Consider the following 17430-nt stretch of genomic DNA (forward strand, 5'->3'; position numbering starts at 1 on the left):
TTAGCATCATTTTATCATTCGAGTGTTCAGATTGGTAACCTCTAGATGTGGAGTAAGTTGAGAAGTTATTTCCATAATGAGAAGTTATTTCCAAAGCTACGTTAATTAAATGTTCAGTAATGGTTCTTACGTGGCTAAAGAAAATGAGCAGTTTGGAGCCCGTCCTCGAGATTATGCAGCCAAGCGAAAAAATTTCGACTAAACATGCTTCTGTAAGAGCCATGCGAACAAATATTTTCCAAGTAAGCACTATTGGAAGACGTAACTGACGCAGAAAAAGAACATCTCTAAAGTCACAGAAAGAACAGCACTTCATGACGGGACACAAAGGAGGAACCACACACAAACTGCGCTAACTTTAAGCGCTGTTCTTTATGTGATAATGAAGCAACTAGCCCGTCAGTCATTCCTTCCAAACCTGCAAAGTCAGCCTGACCACATGTAGCCTTTTGTGATGCTGCCATCAATAGTATGGCCCCGTGAACATGTTCCCCATGGCCACATAGTCATGTTCCATTTTCATTCATGCTGCTTTCTGGAAGGCGAGCATTTTAAAGTTTTAGTGTCAATACGGCAGTGAACGTGTGCCGCCGAAAGCTTGCTTGGTCGCAGAAGCGATGCATGATGGAATGATGGTGCAAATTTAGCGCGTCGCTGGCATCAAGACAATGTGCTGCCGCCGAGGGAAGGAAGATAACGAAAGTGAACAGCTTGGTAGCTGCTCACGGAGCCGTGCCAATGGTAGCGGTGCCATCTTGACAAAATCTGAGGCGGCGATATTGACGGCTAAGGCATTCTTTTTCTTTTATTTTTTTTTACACCAAAGTCGTTAAGAGTAAACTTTAACTCGGGCCCAACTCCGACACAGCCTATTCAAATAGAGTGAAATTTGCTAGATTCGGGAGAGAAAGGTAAATTCTAGTGGCTATTGGAAGCGGAATTTGTGTTTAGGGCTTGAATTCTGGTAAAAGATTTTCAAAAATTCGAAAGTGCGAAAAATACAGAAGCACGAAGTTTACAAATTAATAACTCCGCATCAAGAACTGGTATCGCTGTTCTGTAAACAGCATCCTTTAGACAATGCAAAGCGGACAGATCCAATATACCGATTTATATCTTACGTGAACTCGTTACATTGTGAACAAGGGTTGTAGAAAAGCTGTATTTCCACATTACAAAATTTTTTTTTTATTCATGCGTAACATATCAATTTTGCCCGCTTCAGATGTGCTGTTAGATGCAATGTACAGAATTGTGATATCAGTTTTCATAGCCGAAAGACAGAGTTGTACACTTGATAGTTTCTCTTTCTGAAAATTTGCGATTTTTGCCAATTTTGAATAAACAACTGATGACCTAAATCGAAAATTCTAAACCGACAGTCACTAGATTTTAATTTTTTTTTTAAGTGCAACAAACCTTGTAAAATTTGATGCAGTGGTTGTGGAGAAAAACGAATTATCCTTTTACATGTATTTAGATAGGACCACCAGAGCTAAAGGTTCGTCTTAAGGGATACTTTCCCCACTATCGCGTCCGCGTGTAGAGCAAAATCCCGAAGATAGCGTAATACCGGCCTGACCCGCAGCGGAGGTGAAGCAAGCGTTCAGCTCTCCCCATACGTGGGCTGACTCCGGATGTAACGCCATGCCAGGCCAACCTGCGGCGGAGGGGAAGCAGGCATTAAGCACTCCCCATACGTGGGCCGATCCCGAAGACAGTGCAATGCGGGGTCGACATACGGCGGAGGTGCAGTTCGCCATTAAGGGGCCCACATACACAGCTTTGCTGGTCATCTTTTTTCCCAGAGTGGGAGCGCACTGAGATTTTTTACTTATCAAACATCAGGTCATCGAAGGCGAAACCAGGGACACCAAAGCCGTCCTCGGGCTCGACCTAGAAAGCGCCTTCGACAAAGTGACGCACTCTGCCATCCTCGCGCAGGTATCCCATCTAAACCTAGGCGAGCGGTCATACGAATATTTCAAAGACTTCCTCACCAGCAGAACGGTGGAGCTCAGAGCCGGCGACCTGAAGACGGACGAGAAGACATTAAGGAGCCAGGGCACTCCCCAAGACTCCGTCATTTAACCCATGCTATTTAACCTTGTTATGATTCAAGTTGCCAAAAGGCTATGCCAGCTTGAAGGACTGAAGCACACGATATACGCGGACAACATTACGCCGTGGGTGGACGGAGGCAGTGATGCCCGCCTAAAATCCACACTACAGAAAGCCGTCGACACGATCGAAGAAAGCCTGGAAGGTACGGGACTGCGTCGCTTCCCAAGTAAGTCGGAGCTCCTGCTTTACCAACCGATCAAAACGCACAGGATCAAGAAGCAAAGGAAACACGAAATGACCTATATCCGCACCAGGGATGGTAACACAACACCGACGGTCAGCAAGATCCGAGTCCTGGGCATGACGATCGAAGCGTTCGGCAGGAACTGAGACACCGTTACCCGCATCATGGGTAAGGCAGCCAACGCCACCAGACTGCTCAAGCGCGTTACCACCAAGAAGGGAGTCATGAAGGAGGAAAACTTCATCATACTTATACACTCCTTCGTACTGTGCCACATAGTGTACGTGGCAGCCTTCCACAAGTGGATGAAAAGCGAAAAGAACAAGCTAGACATCCTAATCCGGAGGGCTTACAAGACACCCCTCGGTCTACCCGAAACTACCAACACGAAACTTCTCCTCCAGCTGGGAATACATAACACGCTCGACGAGATCGCCGAAGCGCAAACAGCCTCTCAGTTGGAAAGACTGTCATCAAAAAAGGCCGGCAGAAAGATCCTGTGCCGTCTAGGCATCGATTATCACGAACAGCAGGGACCAAAATGCCCAGTCCCCGACCACGTACGACGGAACGTGCGGGTTTACCCCTTGCCGAGGGACATGCACCCGGAATTCAACGAAGGCAGAAGGCGCGCTAGAAACAAGGCACTGAGGGACCTGCACGCGGAGACAGCGGCGACAGATACGTGGATGCAGCCGAATATGCCGGCTTCAACGGCTTCGCGATCGTGGTGGTCGACTCCGGAGGCAACGTGCGGGCGCCCGCCAGCACGTCGAGCAAGCAAGTGGAGGAAGCAGAAGAAATAGCCATCGCCCTGGGCGTCGTAGGCCTAGAATGCCACATGATCGTCAGCGACTCCAGACAGGCGGTGAGGAACTACGCCAAAGGAAGAATTGCCCCAACGGCGGCACGCGTCCTGCTCCGACAGGCAGACCGCGACAAGAGGACTCGAATCAAGTGGTTCCCGGCGCACGCAGGACAAGCGTCAGAAAAGCATGCCAATCGCAACGAAACGGCACACGCCCGAGCGCGAGGACTAACCGACCGCGCCCAAGGCAACGGCTGCCCGCTGTGGTTCAGCGCCAAAGACCAGATGACCAGCTGTAACAAACTGACCAAGGCTTTCGGCTGGCCCGCAGACTTCTCCCGCCGCCCAGCAAAGGGCTGAGCAGGCCGCAGGCCGTGCTGTTTAGGCAACTACAAACGAGAACGCTTCCAAGCCCGGCGCTATTGCATAGGATGTACCCAGTATCGCACCCCCATGACAAGTACAGAGCGTGCTGCAGGGCGACCGCCACATTCGAGCACATGCTATGGGATTGCTCCAAACATCCAAGCAAAGCTAACTCAGGACGTATACTGCCGCAGCTTGAAGAAGCAACGTGGAGCGACGACCAAGAAAAACAACTCCAGGCCGTCCAGCAGGTCATCGAGGCGCTGGCCAGGCAGGAGCCTGGCGAGCCGGCAACGGCGAGCGGGGATCCACGCAGAGCACCAGCCAAGATGACGACGTAGGCCACGTCCGAAGCGCGCCTTCGTGCTTTACTGCAGGCTCAATAAACGTTTTCCCAATCCAATCTAATTAATTATCCGCGTTTGTCCACTATGCGTCTGCAATGAAAACAAGAAGCAGGTATGCATAGAAAATCTGAGGTGGCGGCGGCAGGTGGTAGCGCAGAAGTACTTATATCTGCATTTACAATGGGTTCGTCGTAGTGATAGCGACCAAAGCTTTACTTTGTCTGCGCGCTCTAGCCATTGTGAAACTAAGGATGTAGTTAGCATGCCCAGCCACTAAATGCAAATTGCAGCAGTTACGAGTGGTGGAAACCCGCTGTGGCTGATTGTGAAGAAAGCTTCCTTTCTCTGTCCACTCTCGCGATGGTGAAGCTAAAATGGTGAAGCTAAACATTACATAGGCCCACCCCCAAATTTCAAGTGGGCACACCCTCAAATTTAAATTGGCCCACCTCCAAATTTAAAGTCGGCCACGCCCGATTTTCTTTTCGCCCAGCCTTAAACTTCAAGTTGCCCCGATCCCAAATTTCAATTGGGCCTCTCCTAATTTTCAAGTAGGTCCACGCACGAATTTCCATAAATCGTCCTCCAAATTGCCAGTCGACGCACCCCAAAATTTAGGTTAGCCCACCTCCATATCACCCCAAATTCAGATTGGCCGACCCCGAGATTGCCCCCACATTTAGGTAGGACCGACACCATATCACCCCCAAATACAGATTGACCGGCCTCCACAACATCACCAAATTTAAGTTGGCTCACTCCAATACCACCTGCAAATCGAGGTTGGCCCACCCCCATATCCGCCCCAAGCTAATGCTGGCCCACCCCATCGATCACCTCAAATTTTGGATGGCCCACCGCAAATCACCAACGAATTAAGGTTAGTCCATTCATATATCACCCCCAATTCAGCTTGGCCCAGCCGCACATCACCCCCATGGTTAGGTTAGCCCGTCCCCATGTCACCCCCAAATTTAGGTTGGCCCACCCCCACATCAACCCCAAATCCAGGTTGGCCCAGCCCCATATCAGCCCCAAACTTAGCCTGGCCCACCCCTCTATCACCTTACATTTAGGATGGCCCACTGCAAGTCACTCCCACATTTAGGTTAGTTAGCCCATCTCCATATCACCCCCGATTCAGCTTCGCCCAGCCCCATGGTTAGGGAAAACCAGAACCGAAAGCAAACCATGAGTTTTGTGTTTCTGCCATCTGGTGGGAGACTATAAAACTAGGTCCTATGCGGCTTAAAAAAAGTGCGAAGTGGGATTCGAACCACGGCCACCGCGACGCGGGACTAAAGGTGTGCGCGAGTCTACCACTCGGCCACGGCTTTTGGGAAAACGCTTTACGGAACAGTGTTACGCCATTTGTGGAGAGTCGAGATAGGCATCAATCGAAAGCTGAGTCTCCGGACTACATTCGCTGCACTGGGTATTACGATAGACGCTCTAGGTAAATCACAGGCAGCGTTCTTGCTTCGAAAATCGAATACAAGGAAGGAAGGAAGGAAGGAAAAAGTGGAGAAGGAAAGGTAGGGAGGTTAACCAGTTTAGCTTAACCGGTTTGCTACCCTACACATGGGAGAGGGATGGGGGAGATTAAAGATGGGGAAGGGGGAGAGGGAGAGAGAGCACATAGCACAGCACACACATCGTCCGTTGGAGTCCATCAATCTGGCATGGTACGTGACATCACTCTCACAGCCGCTTGTCCAATCCAGTCTCTTTCAAAAACCGAAGTAGTCCCTTTGTCGCCTTCACCTGCGATGTCTTCTGTCGGCGGCATGTGAAAATCGTGTCGAGGGACAATGGTCTACTGTCAAGGTGCGCTAGAACAGATGCCAGGGACTGCCAGCAAAATCATCATTTTTGTTCGTCGTGAACTCACCTATGTTTTGCAACCAATTGCGCCCCACGACGACAATCAATATATATGCATCACAGTTAAAAAGAACAAACTCTTGTTTACTCTCATAGGCGTGTATATATCGCCTTCCAGCAATTTCGATACCAAAAGATTTGCGGATATCTTGAGTGTTTGTCCCGCCCCATGGGTCATCATAGGAGATTTCAATGCACACCATCCAGCATGGGGAAGTACAAGGACAAATGCAAGAGGACGAAGATTAGCAAGCATCGCCCACAACTATGGCCTTACTCTCCTGAACGATGGTAGCCCCACCTTTCTTCGAAAATCGAATACAAATTTTCGTCGTTTCCATAGGCTTCCAATGCTAAATCTTTAACCACTGTGGGAACAAAATTCTTACGTGCCATAGCGTGATCACTGCATTTGGCTCATGCGGATTGTCTTCCAGAACACGTCTGTCACCTGCCTTTGTCGATAATCGACCTGCAGCTTTTGTTATTCGCTAAAAACCCGCTCGTTCCATTGAAAACGCGCCGGCTTCGTGCCGGGGCCGCTTGGGGCGCTAGTTGGTACGGGTCCACTAAAGCTGGATATGTTTAAAGCAAAAAAAATCACATAAAGAGAGAATATCCTTAGAGATACATAGGGATCCTTAGGAAATGCATCAAAAAGCTTATAGTATGGGTGGGCCAACTGAAATTCGGGCGTGGGTCATCTTGAAATTTGGAGGTGGGCCACCTGAAATTTGGGTATGGGCAAACTTGAAATCTGGGGTCGGCCAACAGAAATTACGGGGCGGGCCATGTTGAAATTTCGAGTTGCGTCAACTTAAATTAGGGGTTTGGCGTACTTGAAGTGTGAGGTGGGCCAAGTTAAATTTGGGGGTGTGCCAAGTTGACCAGCAAAAGAAATAGCGCAAACCAGGACGAGCAAAAAATGAGAGGGACACACGCAGAAGCGAAAATCTGACAATTGTCTACTAAAGCCGAAGCATTCTTTGCCACCGGAAAGGCCATGGGTAGACGCGCATAAGCTAGGAAAACCAAGTAAGCAAAACTAAGCAAAAACGAAGTCACAGCCGAGTCAAACAATGCTTATGCATTAGCAGACAATCATCAGAATTTTTGTGGCTTTTTGTGTTTCATTGTATTTATCGCAGAAAGCGCCAGGCAGCGGCCCGCCTTCAAACCAGGTTTCAAACCTAGCCCGTATCCGGCGTAACCCAGTCCGGTTGGGACCGTTAGCATTTGAGTGTAAAAGAAGCATGGTCAAGTTGTCGGTTATTGTGAAGCTACCAGTCGCAGAGATTCTTCGCTACAGACAGATTTGGCTGTCAGGTTCTCCACTCGAGTTTGTAATGGCAATTGAACATTTAAAAGAAAAAGAAAAAAATAATCCTTTGTTCAATATTCTTTCACTGCTGTTTGATGGGAACGCCCAGAACGCCCACACAACATTTGCCAAATATTTGTACAGCAATATATACAGCGAAGCCATAGATGGCTACTTCAGTACGCACCGCTAGCCATTTCATCTCACTTTTGAATCACGAAGAACGATCGAAACGCACAATGCTAGAACGTCAGTGAATACAATTGTCGGGAACGTATAAACTTTAATACGCTGGTCCATTCGTTTTCAGAATTGTGTAATACCTTACCGCCAGAAGCTGTTATTGCAATAACAGCTTCTGTTTATTGTAAATAAACAGGTGATGCACAAGGGTAACGCTCATGTGTGAGGGTCGCTGAATGGGCATCTCAGCAATCTTGTAACTTTGGTTAGCAGTGCGACGATCTATTCGGGAAGTAAGAGAAGTGAGAGGAATGAGAGCTCTTTCCTGTCATATATCTTACCATGTAGATCGTCGCGCACCTCACCAAAGAGGCTCATGTGCGACCATATTCTCACCCGAAACAAGTAGACTTTAGCGCTTTATTCAAGTTCAATTCAAGGTCGATCAACATTGTCTGTCACCAATTCAAGCATCTCTGTTTCGTAATATGAGGGAATTTCGACTGTGTCTATTTTTTTCGTTGCCATGGCGGTTATTACGCCCAGTGCATGTAAAGCGTAGACGAGGCAGCCATTTTTTATTCCACTGAGTTAAGATGTCATAATTCGTTCACGTTAATTCGCAGCGAAACTCCATACTACAGTGTCAAAAAGAACGAATAGAAGGGATAGGACATGAGGGCGACGCGATTTGCCATGTCAAAACTTTGTTCAAATGATAGGTGCCTTGAGATATCTTTTTTCGCGTTCTCGTCTATTTTGCACATCCCTTTCCCCTACTTTGCAAGTTTTTTTGCAGCATCCGCGTTGATTTGGGGTATTAATCTAAGAATACTTGAAAGTCTCCACTCAATTACGTTGGATTAATTATGTGAGAAACGACCGCACATTATTTAACTCGCTATAACAAAGAATTTTCGAGTGCACCATGCTTTATCAAGCAACATAACTTGCGAACGCATATTCCAGAGTTTATTTGCGTCTGCGTTAATAAATTTTTCATTGCGCCAAGAAAGCATTCACAATGTCTTTCATATTTGTTCTTGCATTAAAATGTCCGCAGGTAAGGTAGTGCAACGCGGCGCATTATTCAGTGCCGCGTTTGGCTTAAATATGACCTTAAGAAACCGACATTTCCCTCAAACTTTCTTTACAGGTACGTTAGACACATTCGGCGATGTTTTATAGAAATATGTGCGACTTTTCCCGCTGATTTTGCCATCTTTCACCTTAGGATACGTCGGGTGCAAGCCCGCAGAACAGCTAAATATACACTTCCCTCGCGTCAGCGCTTATTCTGTGTGTGTTGTGGTGCAGTGTGCCTGTTTTGGCGCACACCGCGAAGATTGTCGTTGCTGTAACAACGGCCGTATATGCTCCAGAGCGTTAATGTGCGCTTTCATAGCAATACAGACGCTTTCCATCCGATGCTCCTCGACTCGATACTCTGACAAGCTGTGCTTATCGCAAATAGAGCAATGCTGCAGTTACGCTTCGCTACTGATCCGCTGAGTGAATTGTGGAAACCCGTTCGAGTTGCCGCGTTTCACAATTACGAAGATGTCGAAGTCAAAATTGCAATACACAAATTAACAGAATTGTTACCTAACAACGGCAGATAAGTGCAAGTCTTCTCTGTACAGTTAGCTCCACGGAGCGTTCTCCAAGTCGCCTTCAGTCAGGGGCATATCACGGGCATCCTCCACGCGGGTGGAGGAGGGGGTCGTTTCAGAATATTCAGTGAAAGGAGGAGGGGCTCGCTGCATACTCAGTAAACTACGAACGCTAAAGTGCCGGGATTCTCAGGGACGGCCCGGGCTCCCGGGGCCCCTCTTCTGGATCCGCCAGTGCCTGCAGTGTTCCTTCGCAAACAGGCGCGAGTTCCACAGTTTGCTTTGGCACGCAAAGCGGTTCTTTCTTGACGCTCCTTCGGGATACTACTTTAATGATACCGCTCGGCAGACCATTCATAAGTACCTCAAAATTCGCAGGGTGAGTTACTGAGTCGTATAAGACGTCGTGTTTCTGTATTCGTACAAAAGCATTTATGGCCATGTCTACAGCGTAAACGCACATATACCTTGATGCAGCTTCGTCTACTGAAAATAGTGAATGCTGCATAGAAGAGGTTCTGTGCAAGCATGACCGGCAATAGACGGACAATTTTTCACTTCGATGGTAATCAGCGTCAACGCGGCTGAGGGCTCACTTTTCTAACAAAAGAAGCGGAGGCGGTTCGTGTTAATTACGTTATAGATTAAAGGTTAGAGTGTTACGTACGTAAAGAGCGAGAATCAACAAAAATCTTGTAACAGAAAGCTGAACAGTTTGCCGTCAGTGGTTTATATTACAAGTGCAGAAACTATCGCAAGTGGCCATTTTGACAGCGTTGCGGTAAGATCTCCGAGTGTTGCGATGGGTACCTGGGTTGGATACCAATTCACTGAATTTTAATGCGTTTGCATTCTTTGGGTACTTCATGCACTTTTCAGGGGCTATCTATGTATATATATTTGTTTGGATATTTGGGTCTAACTGTTTTCCCGCCTACCTGGGTCGCTGGCAGGTGAGTTATCGAATGGGTAGGGCATCGGGCTGCTCTGCGGAGGTAACCGGTCTTCAACGAACCTCTTTCACGCAGAACGCGGGGCTGGGTAAATGCTGCTGTTCGAAGCTCTTCAATAAACGCTTTTGACGCCAACGTGGGTAAGAAAATATGTGCCATTGGAAATGGGGCGCTCTGCTGTGTCGAAAAATTTCCCTTAAATTTTTACGTTGCTGAGTGCAAACAGGCCCACGTCACAAGGGTTCCTCAAGGACAGCAACCCGACGCATCAGCAGGCTGCTCCACAAATGCACTGAGCAAGTGCAGGTTTTCAGTGAAGGCCTTTCATGCCGAAGCTTTAGCGAGCTGCGCCACTAATGCACCTCGTATGTGCCACTTCTCAATTAACCTCTCGCCAACTTGGATCACTGAGTATGTGCCACTGAGTGTGCGGCTAAGCGAGGGAACCATCCTCAGCGTTCGCAGGCACCAGCACGCCACGCTTCTCGTCTCGGAGGGAACACGCGGGCTTCTCGGTGATGCCACTGGATGGCGCCACGTGTCCAGAAAGAAGCACGAGAGAGGATCCTGGTTTGCCCCATGACACCTTTTTCAGCATTCGCGCTCACTGGTGCGCCATGCATTTTGGATGCCATGCGCAGGCTTCGCGGCGGCAGCACTAGGCCACACCGAGTGTTCTAAAACAAGCATGAAAGCGGAGTCCCGCGGCAGTACACGCCTCATACACAACTCGTTTCGATGGTCGCAATACATTGTGTCGCTATTCTGATTGAATGTTATCGCATTACCGTGGACAGTCACCTTGAGATGAGTTCTGCCGCACTTTTTCGTTATTTTGCTTCTTTTATTTTTTGTCGGCAGCAGTTTGCCTGATCTGTCGAGAGCCTTTTCGCCTTTTAGATCTGATAAAACAATCGGAAGCAGTTGGCCATCAGTGCTGCCGAGCTTCCCACGCATCGGACCGCAAGGTCACGTTTTTAAGTAATTAAGTTGCGCCGTTCTCACATGCGCTACAAAGCATATGCAAAAACAGCGCAGTAAAGATACTGTATGGCACGACGGTGCATTATATCTGGATGTCGAGTGGCCGTGAGGACGCGTCGCTTGCTGTCATTTTTTATTATCAGATGTAAGTGGCGAAAATGTGTTCGCCACGTCGGAGACACTGCCGAGAATACGTCTGAAAAAGGCAAAAAAAAAAAAACAAGGTACGTTTCGACGACGATTCGAACCCTGAACCGCAGCGTGACAGACGGAGAAGGTAGCACAACGCCACCACTAATGCTTACTAAATGGTTTTATCATTTCTCATGTTAACCAATGCCTCAAAATTGTTAGGGCCTTTTCCGCGTTATTTCTGTTCAAGTTAGCGTTTTGAGGGTCACTTCTCGTGTGCTTCAACGGTTTTCGGCGTTAAAACAAGTGTCCCAACCTATAGTTTCATCTTATCTCTGACCCTGGGGGCATACAACGGGCCTGGGTATATTTATTAAAAAAATATCACACCTCTCGCTGTTCCATTTAACAGAAAAGGCCACACCGCTAACGCAGATCGCTCACGCGAGCACTTCATCCAGCTTGGCTTGGCTTTTGTTCTCGTTCGATTAAGCAAGGACTTCGTAGAAATCTCTTGCTCTCTTAGAATCTCAAATTGCTTAGAAGCCGTCATGCTGCCATATTGCGATGGTGACACCTGTCGCTACAAAGCTTAAAATGACTAATGACTGTTTCAACGAGTCCCTCTATGCACCAGACTTGACTTCAGACGAACACATTCGACATCTTGGAGTGTGCAATAGTAAGTGCACGACAAAGCCTACTTGTGACTGGCCCTTGCTGACCTTGACTTAGTTTGCCTAGAAGCATCCATGCTGTTGTTATTTTGCATATACGACTCTGTGGTTGCAAATCTTCAACTGACGATTTCCTACAACGAGATTTTGATGGCTCCACGTATGAAATTTTAGCACATGTGACAGCAATCGCAAGGCGGTACAAAATGTAAAACATATAGCAGGCCATTGACCACTATTCCACCCATTTAAATTCACTCCGACATTTCGCCTCACTCTTAACATAACTCGAAGCATGAAATTGACGATGTAGCGACACAAACTAAATCTGCACACTTCTCTGAAAGACAAGACAGTAGCCCAAGCCTGAAGACCGCTCACCAACCTCCGTTCCTCGAAAAAGCAAAAGAGTAACTTTCGTTGCAGACAGATCATAATTCCAAGAACTATACTTTAGAAGAGTTAACTGCTGGGCTAGTTGGTGATCTTGCATACTGAAAAGATTTTGCGCCAAAAAACAACACACAAAAAAGACGACGACACCACAGGCTCGTTGCAGCTGACATCCCTGAGTCGGTCTTGGTCCCTGTGGCCGAAACGCTTTTGAAGAAGTTGAAGGCTGGGGTAAGCAGGGTAGAGCCGAAGAAAAAAGAGTGGTCTATAGTGCTCCCATCCATCCATAAAGTCATGCACAGCCTGAAAAAAGTGGCTAACTGGTATAATGTACCAGTGGTGTTCTCCGCTTCCCAAAAGCTTGCCCAGCTAAGCCGTCGCATAACTTGCGAAAGCCAAATGCTTGGCTGTCAGAAGAAGCATGGCCAGCGTTTCGTAAAGTGTGCCACAAACGTCGTACATGAAATTCCTCTGTCCTGCGGGAAATCCTACATTGGACAGACGGGGCGTTGTGTGAACGACCGGCTTAGGGAGCATGCAAAAGTATAAAAAATAATGAAGGTGAGCGACTTGTGGATCACGGCAGAGCTTGCGCCGATTGTTTTTCACGGTTCCACGATGCGAGGATTTTGGGTATAGGCAGGCATCAGACATCGCGTGAAACATTGGAAGCCTTCTACATCGAGAAAGCGGGTCCGAACTGTGTTAGTGATACATCGGTTTTTCTTTACGAGGCTGAGATGAATTTTCTATCGCGCCTACTCTGATAAGACTTTGTACTGCATGTTGCCTTGTACGCATACGCGTTGTCTTGGAGGGCTATATATGTCGAGTACTTTCACCCTCATTAAACAGTTGAAGTAGCGCCCGTGGTGTCGTCGTCTTTCTTGTGTGCGTTGTTTTTTTTTCCCAAAATCTTTCCAGTATGCAATTCCAAGAACCCTTGAGCGATTCAAGGCACACCGATAAACATAATTAAATGTCAATGTATTACCATTACTACTGAAACGTACTGCACTGTCACTCCTCTGCAGTTCTCACAAAAACCTTTTTTATACAGCTTCAATTTTTACCCCTTTTAATTTTCCAGACATTGCACATCTTCAGGCAACAGTCTGAACGCTTCTGTAACTAAAATTTATGCCCATGGATAAATACTTGCTGAAAGCGCTAAAAACCATTAGTACCATGGTGTTCGTTAGTAATAGGGCCACTCTTCTCATGAAGACTCGTACTAAATAAAACAAAAAATGACGCTAGAAATAGTGGTTATTAGGGACGTCGAACGTCAATGGTATCTTTATTGCAGATTCTTAAGTTTTTCAAAAGTAAGAGTATGTAAGTAATATTCGTTTTTATGCTCTTTTAATCGCAAAGATACTAAAGCAGGCCGACTTCCTTTAGCCTAACTGTAACAGCTTCAATATTGAGAACATAGGACGTCTGACCTTTGCGTTAACATTTCCTTTCTTTCTTGTCTATTTACTTCAACATGGGAATCAACTTGTTCCAAACGAGAATTGGTACAACGTATGCCAAAATTTCTGGAAGTGTAATATTAAGAACAAAACAAACCACAATAAACCATGGCCTACGCGAAATAAGCGGTCATTGCAGGTACATCTCTCAGAGTGCGTTGACATTAAGCAACCACTCCTGTGCAATTTCCTTTCAGGTTAACTGGAAGCGGGGCAGATTAGAAAACCGGGAAAAGAAAGGTTACCGCCAGAAAAAAGGTCTTTCACCGTTCTGTTGATTGGCTGCCTTTTTGTTGACAGTAAGAAAGGACCACAGCCAGACAGTCACTATAATTGCCGAGAAAAAAGGTTCTATGACTTCAGTGGCAAATCTGTGCCAATCACAAAGCTCATTAAGCAGCTGTCAAATGCAAATATTCCCTTTTGTAACCGCGTAACAGCAATGCCATTTGGGAAGCTGTTCGTTAGAACAATACTATAGTGGACAATAATCTCATGTCAGATGACAGGCCCACTTGCGCTCCAACTAGCACTAACGAGCGCTTTCTCTGCAAGGGTGTGTTCAGATGAGGACAGACTAAGAGGGGTCCCGAATATATTTAACTTTCAGCGAAATAGTTATATGACGTGGGAAAATGTCTCGGTAGAAAGGAATGAACATTCGTCGTGCGAAACTTAGCACGGATTTCTTGAAAAGCATTCGCATTTCCCCAAAGGTGAGAAAGACCATTTTAATCACTTGCAGATTTTACAAATTCGAAGGTCTATAGATACTCTTAAATAAACCCATCGTACCCCAACAAAATTTTTTCCGTAAATCTACACTAGTACTGTTGATACACTGGAAGTTAAATGTATGACACCCACAGTATGCGGTTGAAAAATTTTCTAACTTTAGTTTTCGAGCAACTGGCTCTGTCTGACTGACCCCGAAATCAGCGTTGTTGTTGGTGTTGTTGTTGTTGTCGTTTTTGGCCACATTAGCTAAGGCGATTAAGCTTAAAATATTTGTGCCAAATGTTCTAAAGGTTTCTCGCTAACTAAAGAAACAAGTATGCAGCTACACGATGTATTTATTCCGTTATAAAATCCCAAATATGCCAAAATTGCAAAAATTGCGGGAATTGCTACATTTAAGAGACGTTTATAAAAAAATTATAATTTCTGATATTTATGAAAAGTTTATCGAATACCCACCCAAAACTGGTAAATGTAATGTTTCAAAATGCATGTTGTATTACTTTATTCTAAGCGAGAACATTGTGCCTATTTCAAGATCCATGCGCGGTCACCCCAACGATGTGTGTTGTTCTAATTAGAAAGTAAAGATCACACTCATATTGAATTCGGAATTCATTATTTTTGTGGTAGTAAGCAAGAGTGACTCATATTGCGTCTTTTTTGCCTCTTCTTAGCCGTGAAATTATTTGAGATTGAGTGTTCAGGGCTCCCGCACCCGTATTGATATGACGCGGTGCGTTGACCTAACAAGCACGCGAGAGCGCACACAGTACATTTTTAAAGACCAGTCGGGGGGACTTATTTCTGGCATTGATCTATAATTATATCTGCTGTCTGAAATGTTCCCTGTGTACATGAATTATGCACCAGGCTAGTGGGAGAGCGCGATGACGCCACTGCAGTGGATGATCCAGCTGGGTATGTTCAGGTGAAGACAGTCGCAAAACGGGTCCCGAAAAAAGGCCACGGCCTTAAGTGGGTCCTTGTTCGATGGCCTTGAAAAGAAAAGGTAGCGTCTAGGTATGTGGTACAGAAAAAAAAACAAAAAAAAAAAACACGCGACCTTCGCCGAACGAGCGGCGGGTTGAGAAGGTAACGAGCGGTGCGCGCAGACCGAAAAACGTGTTGCGTGCTTGACGTCACGCGGCGGCGGTCGTGGCGACAGTCGACTGCGCAGCCAGAGAGACGGCGTTGGCAGGCTCTCGCATGTAGCCTAGCGGATGGCCTCGGAAGTACGCTGCGGCCTCGGATGCTGGCCAAGCGAGAAACAAGGTGCGAAGCGGCGGGAGCAAGGCGGTCGACCGCGAGTGCTGCATTGCCCTGCTGAGAGGATGCAGCGTAATTGTGTTCGGCTTGTGTTACTCGTTTGTAACACTTACTGGCGACAAGCATGCTGCACCTTTAGGTAGATCATTAAGTGCTCGCATGTGACCTTGAGAAGGTCGACTTAAAGCGCCACACGTGTACTTCACACTGGGGCTCGTTATATGTCTTGCAAGAAGTCGGACCCCTCCGATCGTCTAACCTAATGTGTTATACCCAGTGCTCAGCAGGCTTTCACCTGCACGTGTTACAGGATTGTAGCATGCTGGCGAGCCTACTTTCATTTTCACTTACATTATTATATTAGGCATAACATTCCTTCCACACCGTGGAACTGCGACATCTTTTCCGACATAGATTTTTTTTCACACACAAGAAATCTTTAAAGATACAAGGTGCAAAAATCCCGTCATGGGGTTGCAAAACTCTACACGCTGTAAAGGCGCGTGGTATAGAGAACAGTTTTCTGCGCGGCTGTTGTATTATGCATGTTGCGGACACTCTGGGTAGGTAGCGCACTCTATTTCTGAAATATGTAATTAGGCAGCTTTGTAGAGGGCGTCAAACCAGTATAAAACGTTACCTTGCTGGAATTAATGCAGAATAAACAGTCAGTTATTGATTGATTACCTTTCTAAAAACAGCGACAACAATAACAACAAAAACCCCTGATCCCACGCGCTATGGGAACCCGTTTGAGCGAAGCTTTCATTGGTGCTTTCGACGAAGGCTGTTCTTGATTAGACACCATTTGCAAATATAGAGCACACGACTCATTTGGACACATTTGCACTGGAGAGCAAGTCGCTCAACATAACCTTGTGGCGCTCTTTGTGAATGCCACACCCCGGCGAAAGTTACACAATAATGTTACATCGCAGTGGGAAGGGCCTTGTGGTAGCTGGAGCTTCATGCAAAGGTACAGAAGTGGAAGGCAGTACGATAGAAGGACGTGATTCTAATCAGCGAGAATCGCGCTACGATCAAGTGGTCCGAATTTTCTTCCCGCGTGCTCTCCAGACACAGCTGTTCGTTCCTCATCGCAATGAGGGACACACCTTCCCACGTCAACTGCATGTGCCTATCGAACATCTCTGTATCTGTCCCTGCAAAGACGACCAGCGCCTTCTACTCCGCACCGCCTTATATCACTTCGTCTGGTGGTCAGCGCGGCTGGCAAACTCATACCATCGCGAAAAGCCGCAGAAAGCGACAGCGGTTCGGTCATCGCGCTGGGTCGGAGACATGTGCTATCGCACTCAATACGAGTTGCAAGACGGGCATACATACAACTGTCAGTTCTTTCAGTAATAGAAATCACAATATATGGCAGCGTGTCTATACAGTGCCCATACGGCAGCATGTCAGCGCCTACAAAGAAAAAAAATAAAAGGAACGTAATCTCGTAATGCTACTTATATTGAACGCGATGGTGCGTAATAGGCAGAAATTCGGAAAGACCAGACGAACAATCTTTCAATTTGTAGGCGACTGTACCTCTGGCAAAAATTAAAGAAAAACCGACACATATATATATATATATATATATATATATATATATATATATATATATATATATATATATATATATATATATATATATATATATATATATATATATATATATATGTGTATATATATATATATATATATATATATATATATATATATATATATATATATATATATATATATAGGCTGTGTCAACTATCATGGACAAAGGTTTAAAAATATGCGAATTCCACGTAGCTGGACAGAACCAAGGTAAAGTGGTTTGCCGTCCCTTGGGGATACTCAGACTATTTTTTGCATATTGCTTAATCATATAATTAGTGTTAATTATTCAACTTCTCTAATACTATAACTAGATGAAAAGTGTCAATGAGAAAATTGTAGCGCAACATGAAAGACTCCCGATA

Source organism: Dermacentor andersoni, chromosome 1 (genome assembly GCF_023375885.2).
Source record: "Dermacentor andersoni chromosome 1, qqDerAnde1_hic_scaffold, whole genome shotgun sequence".
Lineage (NCBI taxonomy): Eukaryota > Metazoa > Arthropoda > Arachnida > Ixodida > Ixodidae > Dermacentor > Dermacentor andersoni.